We start from the raw sequence: 14,977 nt of genomic DNA on the forward strand, positions 1-14,977 counted from the left end.
TTTGTGCATTAAAGGTGATCAACAAGCAGGTGCACGTAGCTGTGCAGTCATCAGTCCTCAGCTCTTCCCTGGACATGGAGGAGGTTCATGTCCAGCCATGTGCTGATGTACACTGACAGCACAGGCTGAGCCTGTGCTGGGGAAAACACTGCACAGGCCTGTTATGGACCCTGGGGAGAGCCCGAGCCAAAGGAGCACAGAGATCCCTTGCCAGTGCTCAGGAATCAGCAGTGAAAGAGCTGATCCAAGCTGTCCCAGCAGCAAGCAGAGGGTGTCTCACAGGGCCAAGGCAGGCACAGCACATGCACTAGACTGGTTCTCCGGGCCTTAGCCCACTTGAGAGGCCATAGGGATGAGTCAGCCTCACAGAACAGGTCCTTCCTCTCATCCTACTCTTAGAGTGAGGGTAGAGCCTAGCCCAAGAAGGGCTAGGTGGGAGCAAGCAGGAAGTTCTTCTCACCAGGGAGAAGCAAACAGCAGTGGTGCAGCTGCAGCAGCAACAGCCACTGCAACCAACCTGGCTGGAGTTCAGTTCTTTCAACCATTTCAGGAATGGCTCCATAAACACAGTGGTCAATGGACACTCATCACTAATTAGCTGTATTTATTGTTTGCTCAACCAACAGTGTTGGTTCTTGACAGTAGCCTTTTTAGTATCTTTACCTATAAAATGGGAAAAAAAATTCAAACTGTTTGGATATGAACTCCACAGATGACACATCCATTTGAGAATGGCAAATAGTAATAAGAGCAGGGCTCCAAGACAAACCAGTTGCTTGATAGAGTGGCTGTGCACACTGTAAGCAATCAGATATAAGTCTGTGTCTTTGGCTGAAAGCTGCAGGCCACACCTCCCTCCTTGCTGGGGTGGTCACACCTCCCTCCTTGCTGGGGTGGTCTGCAGGGGAAGAAGCATCCCATGAAACACTATGGCCAAAATGACCCAATCCTCAGGTCACAAAGTGGAAACCCTGGCTAAAGCAAAGAGGACATATTCCTGCTGCATATTCTCTTGGTATAAACCTTGAAAAAATACCATATTTCTGATAACCTTAATTCAAACAGGAATATAAAAAAGAATTGAAGATTCAGAGTTTTGGGGCAATGTCAACTCCCAATACAAGAGAGCAGGTGTGAGGTTGAGGGAGGCTGGTCTGCCTAGTTTAGTCTTGTCTGATTTAAATGTGGTCTTTTAATGTTAAGGAGATGGTGGTTTTTGTGCCGTATCTGTGCTGTAGTCCCGTTGTCCAAAATAACCTAGGAAATTGCAAATATTTCTCCCTTTTACATACAACTTTTTAGGACTTGTGGTGGAAGAGGGAAAATTGATGCCTTTTCCCTGAAGCACCAAATATTTTATAGAGTCGGGATATTCATGCTCTTTATGGTATTATACACCTTTGACGCACAGGGTTAGGAAAAACTTCTAAATTTGATCATATTGTTACGGGACAGGACAATAATTGTTTTGTCTTCTTGTGTGCTGTAGTGCATAGTTTGCTTTCCAGTTAATCTGGGAATGTCACTTAACAAGTTTCATGTTAATGTATGGATCTAAGACCAGAATGAAGCTTTCACTCCAGATCTCTTTTACTGGGACATGGCAGTTCACTGCTTTTGATCTTTTATATGAGATTAACAGTTTGAAGTTTGTTATAGGGCGTGTTTTGCAACATGCAGTTGGTAGATGAGTGTGAAGTGGGTGTTCTAAATTAAAAAAAATTCTAGAGTTAAAAAAATTCTAGAATTAAAAAACCCCTCAAACACATGGTGGCAGTGGTCAGGGCTTGATGAAAATGCTTTCTGCTGATCTTATGGTCCTGCTTACATGAGCAGAACAGTATTGTGACATTCACTGCCATCACAAATCCTTCAGGTTTTGAACAAGCTGTCTCATTTTGACCCTAGTGCTTCTGTATCCAGTCAGGTCAGGACAAAACAGTTTCTTTAATCCACAACAGGGAGTGGGATCAGCTAACGCTAGTGAAACTCCTGAAGATGGTATATGTTAGGTAATAAAGATACAGGCAAAGAACTTCTCATCAAGGGAGTTCCCTTTGCAGTGCTGTGAGGAACACAAAGAAATCCTGTTTTGACTAGTTAATTGAGCAAACATTCCATCCTGCCCTAAAATATGCTTGCTATGCTTTTTCAGATTTTTTTTCTTTCAGAAGCATATCGTTCCTCAGCGTGGTCATGTCTCCACCAGTCTGAGGAGCAACTGTCTGTTCCAGCCCTGGGGCTCACCTGCTGCTCCCCCACTGCTGTCAGGATGGATTTCTTTAAAGACAGTGTTGGCTGCAGCAAATCACTTCATGCAGTGGGAAAAGAAGACTTGAATATTTACCACTAGATTGGTTGTGCTGCCTGCTCCCCAAGCTGCTCCCTCCCTTGGCTGCCCCCTCCGTGCCACCCATGGCAGCTGCCAGCCCTGCCTTTGCTTGCCCACCTCTCCCAGAGGCGCTGGCTGAGCCCTTTTCCACCGGTGCTGATCTGGCTTTCTCCAGACAAAATCCAAGCCTCTTCCCACCGCTGGCAAAACTCCTCAGAAGTTCCTCTTCCCTCGTCTCTCTGGTACTCCAACTTCTCCCCCTCTCCTTGCTATGCTTTTCCGTTACACAGACCCCTCCACCATCCCCCTGGTCTGGCCCCTGAGCCTGCTGTCACCTCTCTGTGCCACCCTGTGCCTGCATTCCTGGCCCCCTCCCCACAGCGCTGCATCCCAGTAAACATGCCAGGCCTGGACCACGTTGACAGGCTCTCTGTTTCCTGTACTGTATTCTTGACATGTTTTCAGCCTGATGCAAAACTTATTCAACCACCAGAAAGAGCTGCTTTGACTTTAATGGACTTCAAATGAAGAATTTAAAGTCTGCACAGCAGCACAGAAATAACAGCCATGTTGTGCAGAGATACCCAAGCCAGCTTTAAACTAATTAGGTTGGATCCATAACCATCTAATCATACAGGGAGCTCAGTACTGGGTAATTTACCCTAATGAACTGTAAGCTTGTCAAAGGAGAAAGCCTGTGTTTGCTTTAGTCCAGTTCCAATTGAACATCACATGCCCATTGCCTTTTAAGAAACATCTACTACTGTTTAAAAACAAACCAGCACATGCCAAAATGATCTCTCATATTAATGCAACTATACAGAGCAACTGTCTAAAGCATTCAATGTCTCATGGTCAAGTCTCTCCTCTCTCATCTGTCTTCTGCAGACTGAACAAACATTACATGTACCTACAAAGACAACATTTTACAAAAGGACAGGAAATATGGAGTAAAAGAGAATATGTGATTTATCTATTAATTAATTAGGGGTAGGAAAAAAGTTACAAATCCTTTGTTCCACAGTACACACAGAGAGTGCTCTGCCTTTCAATGTAAAAAGTGTAAGTGTTGGTATTATTATATCCTTTCAAAACGGGCAAATAAGACACGGGACTCCCCAGTAAAGGGCGCCGTTTTTCCCTTGAAGCCAGAGATTTTAACACCTGTAGTCTTGAACAAGAGGTTTAAACAAGTTCCCTGTCATGTGTCAAAAATCCCAAAGTGGAGCTTGCAAGCAACTACTCGGGATGAGACACCCGAGTAGTTTGGAACTGCTCCTTTCCTCCAGGTGAGACCTGCCACAGGTTGCTGATGGTTTTGGAGTTTTTGCTCCTCAGTGACCACAGACTCTCTAATCAATGATAGCCAAAACTTAGGAGAAGCAAAAAGTGGAGCGTGTTGAGGAAATGTCTCCTAAAACTCCAACATTCCTCCAAATTTGTGCTTCTCCATTCTCGCTGTGTGACAGAACATGACTCCTCCACAGGACCATGGCCAGCCTGGGCCAGCAGCTGTAGGACAGCAAGTCAGTGACACCTTAGGGACACGAGCACGTCCTCGGTGTGCCCCCTGCATCCTCAGCACTGCACAGGCCAGGGCAGGCAGAGTTTCCCAACGGCAGAGGCCAAAGTCAGCTTTGTGACCTGCACATCTCCCCAGGGGGGACTTTGGCCTGTTGGTCCCAGAGGATTTAATGCCAATAGCAGGTGTACAATGAAGAGAAATGCCCTGCTCATTTGTAGGATATGCACAACTTGCTTCAATATTTCCAGTCTCCCCAAGCAAATACCTGCACGATAACTTTGGGGCTTTACAGTGTTTTGAATATTCTTCTATGTCTTTTCTGGTACCAGCAACAAATAATAGATCCAAAGGCTTAAAAACACAGGTTTAGGTAAGAATTGTCTTGCTGATTTTTTTAAGTATAAAAACTCCAATCTTTTTTTCTAAATTGAAAAGATAAAAAGGTTAAGGTTTCAATTTACATTTTCTGGAGAGAACTATTCAAATATTTCAGCAAGCTAATCCCAGAATTAAATTCTATATTTTGTCAGAGTTGTATACAAAGAGGGTACATATTCCTTACAAAATTGAGACTGTTCTACCTAGTTTTCAAATCCCATCCACAAGGCATTTAAATAACAAAATATAAACAAAAAAATACAATTTGTTTTCTATAATCCTGGATCAGTCTCAAGATCTTTAATAAAGTTAATGATTGTCTGTCTCCGTAATTAACATACTAGGTGATGTGCCTCATTCCACCTAATGTTAATATTTTACTTTTGAGGGAGAAGATTAATAGTGCCATAATAAAATTCTGCCTTGCTGGTTTTTTCTCCAGCCACACAAACATAAGGTATTAGAGATAAGTTTAAAACAGCAAATGACAATTACATCAAATACAGGTAGTAAAAAACTTAAGTAAGTACAGCAAGTTTAAAAAAAAAAAGTATGTAACAGGATTTTTTTTAAAAGAAAAAAATCTCCCACAGAGAGTTGAACTATATTTTGCTTAGAGTCAAAATACAGTTGGGCAGAGCAAGGAATGTTGTAGACCTAACAGGCTCTAACAGACATATTTCCTACTCCAAGTGAATTCTGGCAAGTACAGTTCTCAGCCAGGGCACTGATTTGCCCAATTGAGTCATCTGCACACAAAGAAATGCATTTGAACTAGTGGACTCTATACCAACCAAAAGTGCCATCTCTGGGGGTGAGATTGCAGGATCAGGAGCATGAAAACCAAGTTTTAGTGTTGTTCGTGTTGGTTTCTTTCTACAATGACAGGCTTAGCAAAATTAGATTAAGTTACACGGCACAGCCTGACAAGAAATCTAATTAGGAAAACAAAGTGCACTGCAGAAATACAAAATTTGCTTCAAAAAGGATATGAGTAATCTCTATTGCCAGCATTAAAACAGTGACATCTATTGTTCTTGTAAGCTTTCATTTATACCAGTGACATTACTGGTCTGTTTTGAGTCTGGAGTTAATGCTGGGGTTTAAGTGTCTTTGAACTATATGGACACTTGAAGGGAGATAAACACCTGATTGAGAGAAGAGGCAAGACGATGAAAGCCGCAATCGCACAACTTGACTCCGGACTGAGCTCATACTGCAGGGGAAAAAATAAAATAGAGCCAATTCCCCTGAAATGCGATGGCAGAGTGGTTCTCCCCACCTCCGGCTTGCAGTTTCGCTCATGCCCTGGAGCGGTGTCAGCCGCACAGAGCTGTCAGGGCGCAGCGCGCCCCAGGCTGCTCGGCGCGGCCGGGCAGGGGAGCCCGTGGCTGCAGGCGGAGCCCCTGCCGCCCGTCCCACGGCAGCGCTGCAGCCAGCGCCCGGCAGCCGCGCTCCCTGCCCCAGCAGCCCCGCTCGCTCCGCGCTCAGATGAACGGCGGGGCTCCACCGCAAGGCTGGGCTGCCCCTGCCCCCACACCTCCCCCGCATCGGGGCTGCAAGCTGCCTCCCCACTTCCCCGGGAAATGGGGCCGATGTCTTGCTCATCCTCTGTCCCACTCACACGTTAACAGAGAACTGCCTGAGGAGCAGAGCCTGGACCAGAGAACCCAGAGTACAACGCTGAGCCTTAACACCTGTCAGCTGAAAGATGCATTTTCTTTTGCATTTTTAAAGATTTATACAGAGTTCAAAATTTGAATTTTTTTCAGGGTGATATTCTCAAACACGTTTTCCAGAATTTTCTGAAATTCTGTTTAAAACATTTTAGTTTCTTCTCCAGAGCAAGTTTGCAGCCCCTCCAGGGACAGACCTTCACAGCAGCTCTGTGGCAGAGTCTGTCTCTATCTATGGTCCTACTACACACAGACTTGTTTCACAGACTCACCCGTGAAAAGCAAGATGAAACTGCTCTGTGCTATTTCAAGACAGAAGCAGGAGTTTTCCAGTGGGCATCCCTAGACATTGCAAGAAGGAGTAATTATGCTGTTTATCTTGAAAAACCCAGTGTTGGATCCACAAAGTATTTTGCCTCTGGTAACTCTGTCTTCGGGAAAAAGAATAGAAATGTAACTGATTTCTACAGTCAGGACACCCAAGGAAATTTTTCTTAAATAATTTTATCCAAATTCTAGATCCAATAATCACACTCTTCCTTCCCCAAATCCCCTTTTCAGTGTGGGTTAATTTCTAACCTGACATTGTGGAAGTCCAGGACACCAGGATCTACTATTAAACAAAGGCTTCAGCACACAGATTGCTGTACTGAGTTAATTTTAAACATCCCTCAGTGGTATTTTCCCCCCACAAATCACTTCATGTAAATTTTCCTTCACACTGACAGCAGTGACAGCACTTTGTCATCCAGCTATTCCTTCAGTTCTGTGTATTGTTTAGACCAAAGACTATAATTTACTGTGAGGAAGATTTTTGAAATAGAGATAACAGGTGCTGAACGCTGCTATTGTAGAGTTAATGGTCAACAACTTTAGAAACCATCCCAAAACTTGCCTAGAGAAATGACAGCTGTGTACCCCTGCATAAGGAGCATCTATACAGCGCTTTGGGGCACTGCCACCCGCTCCGTATTTACCGAGCCCTGCTTTCCTTGAAAAGGCAGTAGATTCTCGGATCCGAGGTCACATTAAATTACGGTTGGAAAGTCCCGTGCAGCAGCAGCGGGGAGCCCATTCCGCACCCAGCATTACCCCCTAGTGGGGACGGGCTGCTCTCCTGCGGCTCCGCTCCAGCCCTCCCACCTGCATCCACACGGGAGAACCTGACATCGCCCTTGGCTGATGTATTAATCAACGAGTCAACTGCCGTGTCTGTGCTTGGATAATACTTACTGCTCCTGAGCAACCTACCACGGCAGCCACACATCCAAGGAACCACAAAAAGACACGTTAAAAATTCAAGCAGGGGATAAATCAAATCTTCCAAAGTTATTCAGCCTCAGCTTGACACTCTCTGTCATTTTTCAACCTTTTCTTAGTGCTTTCTATTTTATTAAAACACTTAGCATTTCTGAACTCTGAAAAGTACCAAGCTACCTTTCAAGACTCTTTGCTTTATAAATGTATTAAGGACACTGTTAACATGCTTTGGTTCAAAATGAATGAGTGCCTTGTTAAATTTAAAACAACATGAAACCTAAAGTGAAGAGAAAAGTCCAAAGTAAAGCAACTAGGACTGGACTGCAAAGCTATTTAGGTACCAGACTCCTGCTGATTTAGGAACCAACATACTTTGAAGACTGAAGCTGATTTATGATTCCCTCGGGGAATTCTGCATTTCATCACTGAATTTTCTGTTACCATAACACTTTGCCAACATCCTTATTCCCTGCTTTGCACCTCTCCTTGAATTGTTAATTTTCATTCTGCAAAGTCCATTAAAAGAGACTCTGTTTTTCTTCCATTTCCTTTCATACTGTTAGACTGCTTTTAGTACGTTAAATTTCTGCTACATTCCAGTCATATCAGTCTCCTGCAATGCCTGTAGGTTTATGGTGTTGTTCATACTAAAAGATTGCATAAATTTAACTGAATCAATTTACAACTCCAGATTATTCTGATTTGGAGATGGCCTATTTTTCTTGCACTTCTACAATCCGGAAGCCTAAGTTCAGATGGACTCGTTAGAATCTCTCAAAACTTTAGTGGGATTTAGACATTTCTGTCTAAATGCCAGGATCTCAGTACCACTACTGGGATCCCAAAGATGCCTAGCTTTCTGCTACACAAGCACTACTCCTTTTTGCAATCAGTCTTCTTCCTATGACTGTATTTCATTGCAAAAGAAGAGCTTCGTGCAGTGCCTAAAATGAGGAAAAATTCCAGTGTTTTAACTGGACAGATAAATCTCAAAAAGAATGACCTGCCACCTCTAAATCCAAAAGCTTAAAGAAGCACATCGGGACTTATTTCCCACCAAAGCCAAGTCTAGCAAAGGACTCATCGGGGACGAGAGGTCAGGTCTGGGTGCAGAGGTAGATGGACATGGCTGTTACAAGGGGCACACAGAAGCACTTGGGGTATTTGAGGAGCCTTCAGTATTTTTTCTGTCTGAATGCTGCCCATTTCTGACTTAAAAGCAATTTTAATTAGATTCTACCAAGCACAAAAACTAAGAGCTGGGCAACCCAGTAAACTCCATGGAACAGTAAAAAAATGAGACAACATTCAAAAGCAAACCTTGTGATTTCCTTCCCATGTCATTCTCTACTGTTGGCTTAATGGCACTGCACCCCCAGGGTCATTGTGTGTCCTGAAACCTTCCTGAAGTCTTGACAGACTGCACTGTGAAGTGATCCTGACTGCATCCAGAACAGCAGCACTTCCCACAATCTCATGCTTTTCAGCACTCCCCACTGCATCCCTCAGTGAGGAGTGTGTGAAGCAGCAAACAATGGTGCAGCATGTGAAGCTCTGGCTCGAGCCCCAGGAGAGAACAGCTCTGCTCAGCCACAGCACAGGCATGGCAAAGGAACCCTTCTTCCAAGTGGTGCACATCAGTCAAACCCAGTGCTCTTTCTTACATCCCTTTGAGACTCAAACTTTTTTCAGTTTGGAAACAGATATCTTTTCCCATTGGTTTTACTTTTCTCCAAAAAGTTCGGGTAACTTTATTTTACAGAATACTTTCCTTTGTTTTAGTAGAATGATTGCTCATTTACATAACCAACTGCAAGGCAAAAATAACAGAATACAATAAAAATACATTTCTATAATAATGTATGATTATTATCTGTATCTTAGCCCCTAAACAAGGGGCTGAGCACAGCTCTTTCTGTGAAGGCCATACCAAACCCTGCTAATTTGATTTAACGTGACTGGACTGGAAACAGCCAGTTATTGCTTGCACCATGCCCCAGGGTACCCCACCACTGGTGCCTTTCTGCACTGGGGCAGCAGAGCCCTCAGAGCTGCAGGAGCAACTAACTGCACGTGTAGTTGAGTGGGACAGAAAACCAGTGCTTCCAGCCTTTGTGGGACAAAAGATTGTTTCAGTGGCCCCAGTACTGCAGCTTTGCCTGGAAACTGCCCTTCAGAGGAGGTTTCATGATCACAAAGACACAGAAACCTCTTGAGCACTTGTCTGTTTTTTTCACCTGTGAAGACACATGGGGAGATCAAGCTTTGTGGAACTACAGAATCACCCATGGATCACATAGTAAAGAAATCTGCTCGTCCTCAAATTAGCTCCTAGCTACATCAGGCAGAAAGGTGACTTACTCTTAGAAGAAAAGGGTATTTTCTGAGGCACCTTACTTCTGATGTACAGATACTGGGATCCCTGCATCCACCACAGCCTAGACACTGCAGTTCATGAGGAGGCCAGGGAGCCCATTCCAATTAGTGCTGCAACTTCAATCTCTCAGAGAAATAAACTCTGCCCAATTGGCAGCTCTATGCTAATAAAACTGCATCATAAACTGAAGGGCCTATATTAATTTATTGTACTGGTTTATCTACAGCAGTACAACTATGAGCACACAAGGCTTTGGTGTGTATGTAAAGAAAATACATTTCCTCTTGCAACAGTGGGGGAAGACTTAATTCCCTTAAAGTCAGCAGAATGACAGTGGGGGTGACTGAGGCCCGGTGCCTCTGATAACGAGTATTCCTGTAGCTGAATCCCCTTGCAGACCAATTAATTACCTCCATACCCTGCTGGTGCATTCCAAATTTTATTTTTATTTCAAAATCAAAGTTAAATAACTAGAAAAATCATGTGGCTGAGCCAAACTGTGACTTTACGGGTTTTAATTTTTGAGATTAAAGTGAAGTACAAAGACACACCCAGTCAGCAAAGTCTGGAGACAATAAGATGTAAAGCAATCCTCCTTCTGACCTCACATTAACACAGAAATCACCCTACAGCATGCAAGTGTCAGCCAACAACGGCACCTACTTATTTCCTGTCAGCTTGTCCCTTTGATCTAACCTGATCCTTCTTCACTTTATTAAAAACGTTCTAATCTTTTGTCTTTGATCTCCCTGTAGGATTCTTCAAAGAGCTTCAAATTAGCAAACATGCAAACAACAAAAAAATGTACTCTGTATCTACAAGAAACAATGATGGGGGGAGCCGTTTCCTTCCTCAACACACAAGTTTAATGAGGGGCAGCATTTTAAAGCCAAAAGATGCCATAGTTATCTGTTGTTTATTGGCATTAGGGTGGATGACAGAGCCCAAGCTTTTTTACTGGGGGTGGTTTGCTCTGAAGGTGTAACAAGGCAGCCCAGCAGGGGTAGCAAAAAAGCCATGTGCATACTTCATTCAGCATGCCAGATGAAAGGATTATGTCACATTCAAGAGCAACAAAGAGCTCTGTTTAAGTTTGTACCAGGCTGGAACTGTGGGGCAGCCGTTAAAGACCACCAAGGTTTTAAATAAAACCGGACACTTTTAAGTTTTCTCCAGCTTTCCTTGCGGTAAATCCACCCAATATGAAGGGAATGTCAGTATCTCCCACAAGGAAGATCTCTGAGGCTTTAAAGGGGAAAAGACATTTAATGTATTTTACATATGTAAAACCCATATGTCTATTTTAAATATCTATGTATGCTTTTTTCTTATTAAAAGAATTAAGGACACTACCATATTATTTTTGTTCCATCTTAAACTTATTTAACAGCAAAATGTTTTCAGCAAGGAAGAGCACTACTACAGGATCTCTTTTATGTTACAGCATCATTCATGTTCTACAACTTTAATTTAGCTCCAAAGGTACATATTTGAAACAAAATCAGTGCTTTTTATTATTGAATACTGCTGACCTCTGAAGAGTTCCGAGACCAGAACAGAAAGACTCTACAGGCTACACTGTAAGTTCCTTGCATGTGCATCTGTCTCTTACTGCACGTTCCTGTTTTTAACTCCTATTCTGTAGGGAGGTAGATCTGTAACCAGGTTGAAATAGCCCCAAATATCTTTGCCACATAATCCAGGTCACCTCAAACTCCTCATGACTGCAGTTAATAATCCCAGGCACAGACTACTGTCTACTGAAGTCGATGAGGCATTTTCAGAGGTCCATGGAATCCTAGGTATGAATTCTAAGACAGTAAGTCTCCCCAGTAAAGTCTCAATCCAGTGGAAATATAAAAGCAGGATCTGACCCAAGCTGTTCATACGGACCTTGGCCAGTAGTCCTTAGACCATTGCTCTCAGGTTAGAGTGGGCAAAGTCCCTGTACTCATTTTAATTTCACTTCTTTGTCATCCAAATTCCACTGTGATTGCACATGGCAGATGTATGAGCTGAGAATTGAACATGACTTAGGCAACAGACCATTATCTCTCACTGTGAATAGACCATTATCACTTCCCTGGTTGATTTTTTTCCCTCTTCATCAAAAGTCAATTATTGCAAAACCAGCACACTCACCCAGCTCAAAATTAAGTAATTCATGTTTAAAAGTCCATTGAAGATCAACACTGATAATTATTTATTGAGAATTCCTGTGAGGCTCTAGATGATCAGAGAATCATTAAGATTGGAAAAGACCTTTAAGATCACCAAGCCCAACCATTAACCTAACACTGCCAGGTCCACCACTACACCACATCCATGTACATCGACGTGGTTTTGAACACCTCTAGGGAGTGATTTCATAAGTTCTCTGGGCACCCTGTTCCAATACTTGATAATTCTTTCAGTGAATAATTTTTTCCTGGTGGAACTGGAGGCCATTTCCTTGTGTCCTGTTGCAAGGGAGTAAAGTGTTGGCCCCTCTTGTTCTGTCCTGCTCTTGGGATACTGATTTTCTTAAGCAGCTCAGGAAACATTGGTGCCAAAGCACAGACTACCCAGCCAGAGCCATGCCAACTGCTCTTTTGTTGTTGTGCTGATGCCTGTAATAGGTTTTGGAAAATAAAGAAAGAGAAAGAAAAAAAACCAAACAAAAAAACCCAAACCAAACAAAAACAAACAACCCCCCCATTAGATAAAGTATCAAGACCACGACAAAACTGAATAGATTCATCAAGATAGCTGAAAAAAAAGGTTTTGCATGTTTTGAAAAGCCTGGAGAAGCAGTTCTACAATGAGTAGCTCTTTGAGCACAGCAAAGCCCTTTAGATAATTCAGCAGTTTCCAAATAAACATAAATCAACTGTAAATTGAAAACTTTAGGAAAAGTCAGAGTCAAGGTCTGAACTTGTCAAATTCATTGGTTACCCACTTTACTGACTCAGAATGACAAAACTGGTGTTTTTCATAAGTCCAAAGCCAGACAAATATTCAAGAAAAAACTGCTACTTCAGATTTATTTAACTGTTTTCACAGTTCACTAGCACTCAGAACAACAAACAACATGCGCTGCTTGGCTCCTTCTAGCAGATCTTGTCTCTCGTCTGCTAATGACGAAAGGCAGAGCTCAGCCTTTCTAGGAATTCCCACATAGTTGAGACTGTTCCAGATGCAGGGTTGCAGGCCAGCTCCTGGCCAGGCAGCTCTTCCCTCAGCTGCATCCTGCATGCAGCCAGCTTCCGGATCCAGCAAGGATTGGCCATTCCCCAGCTCCTTCCATTGCCCCTAGCCAGGGATAGCCCTGTTCAGCAAGCCAGCCACCATGAGTGCCCTCTCCACACAGCACTCACTGGTCCACAGGTCTGGGCTCCAAATATTTCCTTAAATCTCAAAAAACAGTGTCAAGAAATCCTGAAAGTGTGTCTACTTGTGAAACCATCCCATCAAGTAAAATCCAGGGTCTGACAACCTGAACACAAATTCTTTTGTGAGTATAGTTTTTCAAATTTCAAGTACATCCGGCAGCTTTGGGAAATCTTGTTTTAACAGAACATCAGGATTTTGTAATTTTCTTCTCTCAGAAAAATCCATCTAAGAAGGAACACAAAAAAAGTGAGGACATAAAAAATTATCTGGACATTACCAGCCCTCTGGAAGTGTTTCGCTTTAGGACTACTTTTTATTTTATCTATTTTGACCACCCCTCTGCCACAAAACCAACAAAAACTTGAAGTTTTCTTTCAGAGAGGGTAGAGCAATTTGGTTACTAACATTTAAGTTTGACTGAGTTTGACTGAGCTAGAAGCCAAAAGCAAGCTCTTCTCTGCAGAATTTTCATTAATAATCCAAGTTGCTTAACTTTTCTCTCTGGAAGCCAAACAAAACAAAAAAAAAAAGCAGGAATTGCCAAAGCGGGATAATTTCAAGAGCATCTAAACAAACACTATATCTGAAACAGGTAAAGAACAAATGAGGCAAAACTATCTTCTTTTCTTCCACACAGACTCATAACCTGAGCACTGCAGCACTACCACTGCAGATCTGTAAATGCTCTTTATTCCTCCATAACAGCAACAGGTTCAACTGAAGTTCTTGGTATAGTTTGGGAACTCTGTATGTAAGATAAATACAATTTTATTTATCTTATCCTCCTTCAAGGTTTCAGCCTAAGCTCATGATGTCTGCAGGAACTCCGTATGTAGCACAGGATAGTTTGGAAATTACAGCAGTCCCAGCAGATCAGATCACTGATCTGACTTGGCCAAAAGGGATCACTCATTGATTATTCCTGCCAAATCCTCTTTAAGCAGAAGGACTTGAAGAGGATTTGGCAGGCATAGCTCTTTTGAGGCAGTCTTTTTATATCAACTGCTATACAAAATATTCCTCTGTTAAACTCAAGCCCACACAATCTATATTAAGTCTGTGTCCAGTGGGAATACAATATGAATTTAGCATAATTTTCTTTAAGTATTAGATTTTTCCCATGAATACAGTAATTACTTTCTCAAGAACTCCTAAAATACATTCATAGATGAATTTTGACATTGAGATGCAATTACTATTAGATAGTCAAATTAGCATTGCAAGCATAAAATATATCATCAACTTAACTTACATTGACTGAAGCATCTCCACACAGCATTTCCTCAGAGGCTTTCACGAGGAGCAGGGGTTGAGGATTAGGGATTGTGTGCCGTTTTAGGGGCATGACAAGCTTCTGCTTACTTCAGGCACATCATTACCTTTCATTCTCTCTTGTATATGACAAACAGTTTTATCAGACTTTAGCCATGCTCATTACACTTTCCGAGATATACTTGAATGTGGTGGAATTTCTCATTACCAGAGCACAATTTATGCTGAAATCCCTTTTATTCTTTCAGGAATGCAGTGGCTTGATATTAAACAGAAGGATTTAAACCAGTTCAGTGGAGCTCAGGAAACCGAATCACTAAGTGGCTGCGTGTCAGGGCCATGTGTGAGGGCACAGGTCAGGAAACAGTGCCAGGTCACTGTAAGGGAAAGGCAAAGATGCAGAGGCCACAAAAAGTTCCTGTCAGTGACAGCAGGTTCCTGAACCCACTCTGTGTTTTATACCATCTCCTCTTCAAAACGCAGCCACAGACCCTCCCTTGCACATTACTTGTGGCCTCCTCAAGCAGCGCAGGGAAAACTAGCTCTCTTTAAAGCCCCTTTGCGGCTCTCATGCTGTGTTTTATCCTGTGTGAGGGATCTTTGTGGCAGATCCTGAGGCCCCGGCGCGGTGCGAGCCGGGCTGGCGGCGGGGCAGGGCGGGCTGGGTCCCGCACCCGCCTTTCCCTCATGGCGGCCGCAAGGCGGGCCGGGCCCGGAGCGCGGGCCAGCAGGGGGCGCCCCGCGCGCGGCCATGGCGCCTCAGGCAGCGGGGCGGCTCCGGGACC

The sequence above is a fragment of the Motacilla alba genome, chromosome 11 (assembly GCF_015832195.1).
Source record: "Motacilla alba alba isolate MOTALB_02 chromosome 11, Motacilla_alba_V1.0_pri, whole genome shotgun sequence".
Lineage (NCBI taxonomy): Eukaryota > Metazoa > Chordata > Aves > Passeriformes > Motacillidae > Motacilla > Motacilla alba.